The following is a 12,798-nucleotide window of genomic DNA, read 5'->3' as shown; positions in this document are numbered from 1 at the left end:
TAATGCTGCTGAAGCGGCATTTACCAACCTCAAGAGCCGCTTCGTTTCAGCTCCCATTCTCGTAGCCCCTGATCCTTCACGTCAGTTTGTGGTGGAGGTTGATGCGTCGGAGGTGGGGGTAGGTGCAGTTCTATCCCAGCGTTCTTCCTCGGACGACAAGATGCACCCTTGCGCGTTTTTTTCTCATCGATTATCGACTGCCGAAAGTAATTATGATATTGGTAACAGAGAGTTGTTGGCAGTCAAATTAGCATTGGAGGAGTGGCGCCACTGGTTAGAGGGTGCGGGGGAACCTTTTATCGTCTGGACCGATCACAAGAACCTTGAGTACATCAGATCCGCTAAACGACTGAACTCCAGGCAGGCTCGGTGGGCACTTTTTTTCGGTCGTTTTGATTTTTTACTATCGTACCGTCCGGGTTCTAAGAACATCAAGCCCGATGCATTGTCTCATATTTTTGACCGCTCCGAACGCCCAGCTACTCCCGAGTGCATTCTTCCTGAGAGACTCGTTGTCTCTACACTCACATGGGAGGTCGAGTCGAAGGTCCGCACGGCCTTAGAAGGGGTAACACCTCCGCCCGAATGTCCACCGGGTCGGTTATTTGTGCCGGAGGGGGTCCGGTCAGACGTAATACGGTGGGGTCATGGTTCCAATGTGGCTTGTCATCCAGGGGTTAAACGTACCAGTTTTTTGGTTAAGCAACGATTCTGGTGGCCCGTGATGGCTCGCGATATTCGGGAATTTGTTTTGGCTTGCTCGGTTTGTGCTCGTGGCAAGACTTCCAATCGTCCTCCAGATGGGTTGCTCCAACCGCTGCCTGTCCCTTCGAGACCCTGGTCTCACATCGCACTTGACTTTGTTACGGGTCTTCCACCTTCTCAAGGTAATACAGTCATTGTGACGGTAGTGGACCGGTTCTCGAAGGCGGCACATTTCATCCCCTTACCCAAATTACCTTCAGCTAAGGAGACAGCGGTTACTGTGGTGAATCACGTCTTTCGCATTCATGGCCCCCCGTATACGTCGTTGGTCAAAAAGTGTGGCTTTCTTCTAAGAACATTCCTCTCCGCTCCGTCAGTAATAAACTAGCTCCAAAATTTATTGGCCCGTTCTCTGTCACAAAGATTCTTAGCCCTGTGGCAGTCCGCCTCAAACTTCCTCCGGCGTACAGGAGGGTTCATTCCGTTTTCCATGTGTCCAAATTGAAACCTGTATTTCATTCTCGTATTAATCCGCCTGCACCGGTTCCCCCCCCCGCCGCGCCTCGTAGATGGGGAACCAGTTTATTCGGTTCGTCGTATTTTGGACGCTAGACGGAGGGGACGCGGATTTCAGTACCTGGTGGACTGGGAAGGTTACGGTCCGGAGGAGAGAAGTTGGGTTCCGGCTAGAGACATCCTGGATCATTCCCTTATTGATGTTTACAATCGACAGGTAGGTTCTCCTGGGAGCGCCAGGAGGCGCTCCTAGGAGGAGGGGTACTGTCACGGTTCATGGATTCACTGTCTCGCCCTCGCGCTGTGAGTATGGTTATGTGTATTGGTAGGCGTGGCTCGTGATTGAGGTTGATGAGCGGATCAGCGTCAGCTGTTTCTCATCACGGCACCCTATTTATTGTGTGTGAGTTTGTCCTGTCTTTGTCAGATCGTTGTCGAGGCTCTCTGGATTCACCCTTGTCTTTTGTCCAGTATCCTGTCTGTTCGTTTGCCCGGATCGCCTGTTTTCCCTGCCGGATTGCCTGGAGTCTGCCCATCTGCGTCCCTGCGTTGCCAGTGTCCTGCCAGAGACTGAGACTTCCATCTGAACCTACTACTTCTATTCTTTTGTGAATAAACAGTTGTTCATTGCACTTGAAATCTATCGTTCTTTCTGGTCCAACTGACAGGAATGGTTATGGGTAGGTTTAGGGGTATGAGTAGGATTAGTGGCTCAAAATATATTTTAATGCTATTGTTAATAAAACTATGAGAGGTTTGGGTTTGCTGAGATGGTCTCTGTTATGACAGTTTTACACTTTAAATTAAGTGGACAGTTCCTGAGGAGTTACCATGTAAATACACTGTTAATACAGTGTTGCACAGAGGTTTGGGTTTTGCATAAAACACAGTAAGTTATGACCGTTTTACACTTTATATTAAGTGGACAGTTCCTGAGGAGTTACCATGTTAGTACACTGTTAGTACAGTTGCACAGAGGTTTGGGTTTTGCATAATACACAGTAAGTAATGACCATTTTACACTTTATATTAAGTGGACAGTTCCTGAGGAGTTACCATGTAAGTACACTGTTAGTACAGTTGCACAGAGGTTTGGGTTTTGCATAATACACAGTAAGTTATGACCATGTTACACTTTATATTAAGTGGACAGTTCCTGAGGAGTTACCATGTAAGTACACTGTTAGTACAGTTGCACAGAGGTTTGGGTTTTGCATAATACACAGTAAGTTATGACAGTTTAACACATTGTATCAAGATGTTGCCTGAGGAGTGACCATGTATGTACACTGGTACCACAAGGGAAAACTTTAGCTGTAATTCAACATAAGTCCTGCCGGTCATATAGTAAATACATGGTATACACATAGGAATCATCATGGTTTCAGTGTGTTCTTAACTGGTAACTACAGTATGGAAGACTGCGTGTGGAAGTGGAACAACTTGTGTGAATACATATTGTTGTTACAAAATGTAGTTACATAATGCCTGTTACACATGTGTACTTACTGTAGTGGAAAAAGTGTTGTTACCAATGTCCTGTTACACATTTGTACTTACACATACCTTTCCGTGGGTTGTTACATATGTGTAGTTACACAAATATTACAGTTGTAAATACTATGTACCAATGTGTATTTACACTGTAGTTACATACTAAGTACATATCTAGGTACCATGTAAGTTCACAGGTATTAGGGCCACTTAATATAAAGTGGGACCAAATTTTTTTTAACAGATGTTACCGTTTTTGTTAATGAACATAAATTTAACATAGTATTAGCTTGAGTTAGGATGCAGATTTACTGTCAACTCACTGTCAAATATGCGTTTCGAGATAAAACATGTAATATTAATATTGCAGCCTGCACTGCAAACTGTGCTGAAGATACGTGCCATCAAAGTCAGGCAACACAAACCACATATATATGTTTGGCAAGTGTTTGTCATGATATGTTCTGACAATAAAGAGTAGTTTAAAACCACAATTAACGCACTGGTTTCTACAACTTTCACTTAGGAGCAAAAATCTGCCATTAAACTTGAAAGAAATAAAGATTTGACATTTATCGTGATAATTATCGATATCGACTGATATAAAAAAATGATCGTGATAATTTTTTTTGGCCATATCGCCCAGCCCTATGTCAAATACACTTTGAAACACTTTTTTACACTTTTGGTCTTCACTACAACCCGTCATAATAAAAGTTCGGTTTTACTAGGAGAAATTATGACAGAAATATATTACTATTGTAGGCATACAATAGAACGTAGCCTACTTCTCAAAATAATAATAATAACAACAATAATAATACATTTTATTTAAACATTATTTTAAGGAATATATTTTTTGTCCATGGTTTAATTTAGTAAATCTGTTTTTGCAGCGCTTCCTCAAAAAATAAAAGGACACAAGTTTAAATTTACATTTGATTACCACCGTTTTTGATAATATATTTGGATTAAATCATAAAAAGAAACATTCATTTTCTGAATAAAATACATTTCATAGGACAATATTGTTCTTAAATATTTTAATAAATAATTAATGTTAAAAATAAGTTGTTAATCTAATTCATTATCAATTATCGAATTTAATTGATTAGACATGATCTATTGAAATTTTAATAAACAAAACAAACAAATGATTTCAAGTTTGTTATGATTAAAAGCATTTGTTCAACCAAAAAAAAACCTGTTTCATTAATTTAACTGTCATTTTAACTGATGATAATAATAATAGCCATAATTTAATAATACAGTTTATTTAATAATTTATTAATACTGTAAACCGTGATATTTTCTGAGACGTTATCATACTGTGAAAATCTCATTACAACCCTACATGGGAGAGTCCCCCACCCCCGCTGTTAAAAAAGTAACTTTTACTCTGAGTAAATTTTAAATGAGCTACTTTTTACTTTTACTTGAGTAGATTTTTAGACCGGTAATTTTACTTGTACTTAAGTAAAATTTCATGGAAGTAGTATACTTTTGAGTAGAATATTTTATTACTCTTTCCACCTCTGTACGTAGCTCATAGCCAATCGTTTCAATTATACCAGATGACGTATGTAGAGCGACAGAAATTAGACGAGGAAGAAGATGATGGGTCAGAGATTTATGTGTACACGATGGCGCGTGTATCTAACGGACGTTTCACACCGCATGCGTGAGCGGCGCGTATTTTTTTCGCCGTTGCTGTTAATCAATGAGTGCATTCACACCGGGAGCAGGAGCAGCGCGTGAGTGTCGAGCAGAAGCGTCGCGTGAGCAGCAGTGAAGCGGGGGTTTCGGCGTCGAATCTGTTTTTGCTGCACTGCTCACGGTCAATTAAAGTGAAAGCACACTTTTGGTGGACAAAAATAAATGATTTCACACAAAAAGTGCCCAAAATGCACAGAATACCCAGCTAACATGAGTCCAGCGGGCCAGTGGCGGACCACTGGTGGCAAAGTTGGCGGCCCACTGGCGGACGCCGCTGGTGGATCCCTGGCGTTTTGCTCATCGTTATTCTAGCGGACCACCAGCGGCAGCCACCGCTTTCCCGACGGTGGTCCGCTACCGAGCCGCTGGTTCATAATGAGTGTTTTCTGGCGGACCACGGTCGGTCCACGGGTCATATTATGATTTTTTTTTTCATTACTGGATAATTATAATGGTTATAATTGATCCAATTTAGGCTAATATTAATATTTTATGAATTAATTAATCAAAAACAAAGTACACAACTGCTAATAACCATCGTAAATATATTACTTTTATTGATGACACAAATGTATAACATACTCAAACTGAACACATGGAATTAAACATAAAATAACTAACTATAACCATTATGATAAATATTCTAAATAAGTAGGCCTACTTTTGTTAAAATATCAATATGTCTTATAAACAATATTGTTTATAATAATAATAATAACACTTTACAATATATATATATATATATATATATTTATGACATATATAATATATATTGTACATATATAATATATAGGCCTATATAATATAATAATAATAATATAATAATATTGTAATATATAACAGGATTCATATAATCATAAGATTATAGTACACAGTATTATATAATATATATTGTTAACACTGTACTATACTATAAATAAACATACAGAAACAATATATATTTGAGCCCCTTCAGTTTTCCCGCCGTTGTTTCCTGCCCCCTTCTCTGTCAGCAGCTCCCTTTAAAAATTTCGAAACCACTTCTTGGAGGCTCCCTTCTGTTGTCTCTCTTGTATCAGGGTTCTTTCTTATCGCTCCTGAAATAACAGAAAACTTGGCATTAGTTTGTTGCATCATTTGCCTTTCTTCATACATACATACATAGACTGTGTGTGTATATATACACTCACCGGCCACTTTATTAGGTACACCTGTCCAACTGCTCGTTAACACTTAATTTCTAAGCAGCCAATCACATGGCGGCAACTACGTGCATTTAGGCATGTAGACATGGTCAAGACAATCTCCTGCAGTTCAAACCGAGCATCAGTATGGGGAAGAAAGGTGATTTGAGTGACTTTGAACGTGGCATGATTGTTGGTGCCAGAAGGGCTGGTCTGAGTATTTCAGAAACTGCTAATCTACTGGGATTTTCACGCACAACCATCTCTAGGGTTTACAGAGAATGGTCCGAAAAAGAAAAAACATCCAGTGAGCGGCAGTTCTGTGGGCGGAAATGCCTTGTTGATGCCAGAGGTCAGAGGAGAATGGCCAGACTGGTTCGAGCTGATAGAAGGGCAACAGTGACTGAAATAACCACTCGTTACAACCGAGGTATGCAGCAAAGCATTTGTGAAGCCACAACACGCACAACCTTGAGGCGGATGAGCTACAACAGCAGAAGACTCCACCGGGTACCACTCATCTCCACTACAAATAGGAAAAAGAGGCTACAATTTGCAAGAGCTCACCAAAATTGAACAGTTGAAGACTGGAAAAATGTTGCCTGGTCTGATGAGTCTCGATTTCTGTTGAGACATTCAGATGTTAGAGTCAGAATTTGGCGTAAACAGAATGAGAACATGGAACCATCATGCCTTGTTACCACTGTGCAGGCTGGTGGTGGTGGTGTAATGGTGTGGGGGATGTTTTCCTGGCACACTTTAGGCCCCTTAGTGCCAATTGGGCATCGTTTAAATGCCACGGCCTACCTGAGCATTGTTTCTGACCATGTCCATCCCTTTATGGCCACCATGTACCCATCCTCTGATGGCTACTTCCACCATGTCACAAAGCTCTAATCATTTCAAATTGGTTTCTTGAACATGACAATGAGTTCACTGTACTAAAATGGCCTCCACAGTCACCAGATCTCAACCCAATAGAGCATCTTTGGTATGTGGTGGAACGGGAGATTCGCATCATGGATGTGCAGCCGACAAATCTGCGGCAACTGTGTGATGCCATCATGTCAATATGGACCAAACTCCCTGAGGAATGCTTCCAGCACCTTGTTGAATCTATGCCACGAAGAATTGAGGCAGTTCTGAAGGCAAAAGGGGGTCCAACCCGTTACTAGCATGGGGTACCTAATAAAGTGGCCGGTGAGTGTATATATATATATATATATATATATATATATATATATATATATATATATATACATATACACACACACAGTAGGCTACCTGTCAAAAGAAACAATACATTTGGTTTATGTTTTTTTATGTTTCAAAAGTAAAAATTGTCTCAAGATGTATTTCCAGAAATGTATTTAATTATATTAACTTAATAACTGATAATAATAACGTACTGTGAATAATGTCTTTCAGTGCTAGCTGGCTGAAAGAGATCTTCTGCCCCAAGCCTGTCCAGTTACACAGCCTGGACAGGTCATTGGAAAACATGCAGGGAAGCATCCTTCTAATGGAGTCCTTTATAGTTTTCCCTCCTTTTGCAGCCAAAAACCGCACCTGTAACATAAATTGACCATAGTTATTGATCTTTGACTTCATAAGCATGTATAATATAGGGCCTACACATACAATACAGAATCTCCATTTTGATTCATCCCATAGGAGCTCTAATTATTTTAAAGGGGTCATATAATGGTACATGCACTTTTACAAGTTGATTGTACTGAAATGTGTGTTGGCAGTGCCTGTACACAACCATCATATAATGATAAAAATCCATCCAGTGTTTTTGTTTTAATCTCCTTATATGTTTTCCCCTGCCTCAAATTGAGCCGTTCGTTTTAGTGACGTCAATAAAACGGACGCCCCTCCCGCGATTGTTGATTGACAGCTTGTGATTCAACACAGACCCGCCCTCGCTCGTCCTGTCAATCATAGTCTGCGCGGACCGGCGCGGTCATTGTTGATATGCTGGAGCACTGTCTATGAGCAGAATGGCGTCTAAGCGATTGTGGTGTTCTGTTCTTGGGTGCAATAACGAACACAGCAGTCATTTTAATGTTCCTAAATCCGAACCGCTGAAGACGCAGTGGCTGAGTTTGTTTTCGAAGGGAATATTCCCCACGAGCAACGCTCTCATGTTTGCCGAATCATTTCTCAGTGGACTGCTTTATAAACGAGGATCAGTGTAAAGCTGGTTTTGCTGAGAAGCTGCACCTGAATAAAGGATCGGAACCTATTCGTCTTCCTGCTGAACCTTCAGAAGAACTAAAGTGAGTGTAACGTTTTATTAATCTTAATATTAATATTTATTACTGGGCTCTACAGTAATTTGAAAGTGATTGCAGTACCAGTTTTGGCCACAATCTTACATACAGCTCCTTTAAGGCTTTCTGCAAAGTTTTCTACGTGAAGCCCCTGAGGTTAACTGTAATAAGATTCATGTTAAAAAAAATAATGTTTTTGCCAAATTACCAATTTATCCTGAAGCTCAACACTATTAGTGAGCCGATGCTCAAGCTCCTCAAGCATCGGCCTGTTCTTAAAGGAACACTCCGACTTTTTGGGACTTTAGCCTATTCACCTTATCCCCCAGAGTTAGATAAGTCCATACATACCTTTTTCATCTCCGTGCGTGCTGTAACTCTATCTGACGCACCCACCGCTAGCCTAGCTTAGCACAAAGACTGGATGTAAATGGTTGCAGCTAGCATACTAATCCCAATAAGTGACAAAATAGCGCAAACATTTTCCTATTTACATGTTGTGATTTGTATAGTCACAGAGTGTACAAAAAACAAAGTCACATGAGACACAGACATATTTTAATCGTATAAATACTGGGAACTATATTCTCTGAAGGCGAAGCACTGCTACTTGGGCGGAGTGATAACCGCAGCACCTGAGACGCGCCGTGGTGAGGAGCAGAGAGCGCGTCTCAGGTGCTGCGGTTATCACTCCGCCCAAGTAGCAGTGCTTCGCCTTCAGAGAATATAGTTCCCAGTATTTCTACGGTTAAAATATGTCTGTGTCTCATGTGACTTTGTTTTTTGTACACTCCGTGACTATACAAATCACAACATGTAAATAGAAAAATGTTTGCGTTATTTTGTCACTTATTTGGATTAGTATGCTAGCTGCAACCATTTACATCCAGTCTTTGTGCTAAGCTAGGCTAGCGGTGGGTGCGTCAAACAGACTTATAGCATGCACGGAGATGAAAAAGGTATGTATGGACTTATCTAACTCTGGGGGATAAGGGGAATAGGCTAAAGTCCCAAAAAGTCGGAGTGTTCCTTTAAGAGGCAGCACAGTGTCTTCTGGCAGAGCCATGTCCTCTTGCGAGCCTCTGGTCAGCTGCATCAGAAGGCTGTGGTTCACAGTGTTTTGGTACTGCAGCTCTCTGACATCCTCAGTCAGTTTCCTCAAATGCTGAAGAATCAGTCTATGAAAATCTTAAAACATCACATTGGACTTTGGAATGAATAACAAGATAAAAACCTTCACAAAAATAGCTCTGGGAATTGAATTCAAGAGCTAAACCACCAATATATCTGTTAAAACCATCATTGTATAACAATACCCATTTTGTATAAACCAACACACCATTGAATAAATAATAGTATAATATAATATAAATGCGATTATAGCGCAGTTACCTTCAGACTGACGGCCAGCAGGGCCCAGTGAAGATTGAGCTGTTTGGGAGGAAATATTGACCATTTTGTTAAAATTGTAATTGTAAAATTACATTCAAAGCATTGATTCACACATTTTAATTTCAGTGTAAATGCATTCATGTCACTTAAGAGAGACATTAAACAGACGCTAAAGCTAAATGCTATTTTCATATTTTATTTTTGAATAAACATAAGGAATTTTGGAAAGAATGATACTTATAAACTGCCAGTAGGTGGCAAGTGACCCTCTTAATGAGTGAGTCATTGAGTCATTTGTTCAAACGGCTGATTTGTTCAGGAATGAGGCAGTTGTTTATAAATGGGTCATTGAATCTTTAATTCAACCGATTCGTTCAAAATGATGAATCATTCAGTAATCAAAAAACACGTGTTCCTGAACTTCCTGTGAGGTGCGTTATGGTTCTGCTGTGATCTTTGGAATGATTGTTGCTGCTGAAACGGAAAAAAAAGTCAATATTGCATCTAAAATGTAAGTGACTTAAAGGGATACTTCACCCATTTGCATTAAGCTTTGTATTGTTGGAAACCCAGTCATATATTATAATGGTCGTGGATTTTTCCTTTATTTTTCCCTGAGATGGGAGAAATAAGGATTTAAGTGTTTTACTTCCTGCTTATTGTGACGTAAAAATCGTCATTTTGCGTCACAATAAGCAGGAAGTCACATTTCATTGAAAAGTGTAGAGACTACAAACACTAGCTCATCATTTATTCAGGGTGTGGGACCCACTCACGCTACAGACCTATTACAGATCAGAGGGTGGGACTTCACTTGCAGATACAGAAAGCAATATCAGCCATCTTGTTTGGAAGCTAAGCTAACAAGCGCTGTGGAGATAGGAAGCTACGACAATGACGGAAGAAACTAAACATGATATGGAAGAAGAGGATTTTGAAATTCTGCTGCTCGAATCCGATGTTCGTGGCTATTTTTACGAGCCGCAATATAGTGAAGAGCAGCTGAAGCTGATGGAGGAACAGGAGGCGGACGAGGAGCCCAGGCTGGCTCGAGCTGGGCGGACTGCTGGTGCCTGTGCTCTGCGCTCTGCGCTACGGACACAGATAGAGTCCGTCTGCTGTAGAGAATTTCAACGATAGCAATTTCTCCTGGACGAAATCTCTGAATCAGACGAGCACACGGACGTTTGTGTTGTGATGTGAACCATCCTCGTGTCGCACCGCATGTTTTGACTGAACCAGGTATCATGCAATAATTCACCATATAGAAAGAAATACAAACGAGGAGTAATTCGCTAATGAGTTTGCCAATGTAACGGGGTTCGTTGTTGTGGGAAGAATGAGGCGGGAACCGGCAAACATTTAAACATTTTAATAGTAAAATAAACAAATACAAAACAAAAGTATACGCCAGCAGCCCCTCACTGTTGGCCACACACAACAGAAACAAAACACAACATAAAATCAGGCCTGTTCCTCACTCGATCTGCCCTGTCGTCGCTCCTCGTTTTATACGTCCGCTCCTCGGTGAGAGACGCGAGAGAGACCGGTGCGTCTCACCGGTGTCGTTCATTATCACTCCCGCCACCGGCCTCGCGCAGTCATCTCACGTGCCTCGCCTCGCCCTCGTCCTGCTCGCCACAGCCAACTAACTATAAATTTTGTGTGAAATGAATTTCTAACTCTGGTGGCAGCTAACGTTAGCCTTGTAGACGGAAGAGTGATTTGTGATGTTTGCGCTGCTGTTCTGGATTAGTGGGAGTGGCTTGCGGAGCTGTGCAATGTGGTGCATTGTGGGAGTTGTTGTCTTACATACAAATGCGCCCAAAAGTTATTTTCTGTTTTTCTCGGTCAAGAGGGCACCAAATTCAAAATTTCTTTTACATTTCGACTACATATATGACCCACTTTCAATAAAGATTAATGTTGAAATGGATGAAGTGCTCCTTTAATAGTAATTACTTGTTTATTGAACTGTTGTATGAAATCAATGCCACTTCTGTAATTTTTACCTCAGTATGTTAACTTCAAAGTCCCCTTCCACGAAAGCAAAACAACTTCAAACGACAATTGTCACCATTAGGCCTATTACCTGTAATATTTTACTAGTAAACCACGCGTAAACCACAGATAAACAGTCAGTTTACAGTTTTCTACACATCTTTTGCTTCATAAAACCAATTATTTGGGATTATTTTGTATTTCTGTGTCAGCTTTTTTTTAAAACTTCTAATGGACGGACGACGTTGACTGGAAAAACACCAACATCTTTGATTGCCTGTGGGTGAGTAAATTAACAGCATTTTTTTTACATTTTTGGGTGAGCTATTAATTTATTTTGATATTTCATGTGAATGTTTATATTATAACATTGCGGTTCAAATATCAATATGCCAATAATATAATGCAATATTAATATTGAGTCACATTGGGCGTAGGGATCAATGATTTGCGAATATTCCATTAGTTGGTTTTATTAGAATATTGAATAGGTATGGCCATGCAGGGATGGATTACTGACCAGGGCCGGGTTTAACGGGCCAGGGCCATCCATAACGATGCATTTTAGCTCTTAAGAGCGCGCTCTACGTGTGGACATATTACTGACAATTTGATAGTTTAAGTTCTCTTACGAGAGTATCTCTCGTACTGCGTAATAGCTTACGCTAGGGGAAAAACTCTTTTCCGCGAGATATTGAAGCCAAAAATGATCCTTAATTTTTTATTAATGTAAAACGCTTTGCAGCAGCAAGCAGACATAGGCGAAACAGCTCGCGCGCCTATTGGTTGCTCTGCAGCAAATGCAGCAGCCTATCGAGAGAGACTCTGCGTGACGTAAAGACCAATGGGGGCAATTCGCGCCCATATCGTCACGTCCCGCCAGAAGGGGCGTGGTCTCACCCTATAAATATGCTCGTTAGGCTGATACAAGCTGATTTTTACCTCTTCAGCGAAGCACACGCATCGCTGGATCCGGAGTGAGAAGCCGCGCCGTCGAAGCAAGCCTTTCAGCGGGACGAGCTCTGGAGTCGCTGGCCTCGCCGCCTTCAACTGCCGTACCTGCTGCGCTTTCCGGCGTTCTATATCCTTTCATACTCTGTGTGTATTTACTCTGTTGAGAGTGTTTGCTCGCTTACTTGACGCGACTCACACTTCTCTCACAAAAAGAGCTGCGTCTTTTTAAAGATGCCTTCCTGTGGCTCGTGCCGCGCCCCGCTCAGCGATGGAGACCGGCACGTCATCTGTGTTTCCTGCCTGGGTGAGGATCACGCGGCTCTCGCGCTCGCTGACGGCGGATGCCCTCATTGCGAGCTTTTGCCCATGGTGACTCTGAGGACTCGCCTGGCATCATTCTCCGAGCCTTCACCGCAGCCCGCCGTGGTGCCGCGCCGCAAGAAGCGCCGCGCCCAGCGCGCTCCCGAGCTTTCTCCAGCCCGCCAAAGCTCGCCGGTTCGCCCGCCAGCTTCGCCGGCTTCGCTCGAGTTGCTCACTGACGGACAACGGCCGCCGCCTGCCGCCGCGTCCATCCACGA

Source organism: Rhinichthys klamathensis, unplaced genomic scaffold, assembly GCF_029890125.1.
Source record: "Rhinichthys klamathensis goyatoka isolate OS25496 unplaced genomic scaffold, OSU_Roscu_1.1 h1tg000090l_1, whole genome shotgun sequence".
NCBI classification, from domain to species: domain Eukaryota; kingdom Metazoa; phylum Chordata; class Actinopteri; order Cypriniformes; family Leuciscidae; genus Rhinichthys; species Rhinichthys klamathensis.
The sequence above is the reverse complement of the archived record's forward strand: the minus strand, read 5'-3'. Positions refer to the sequence as shown.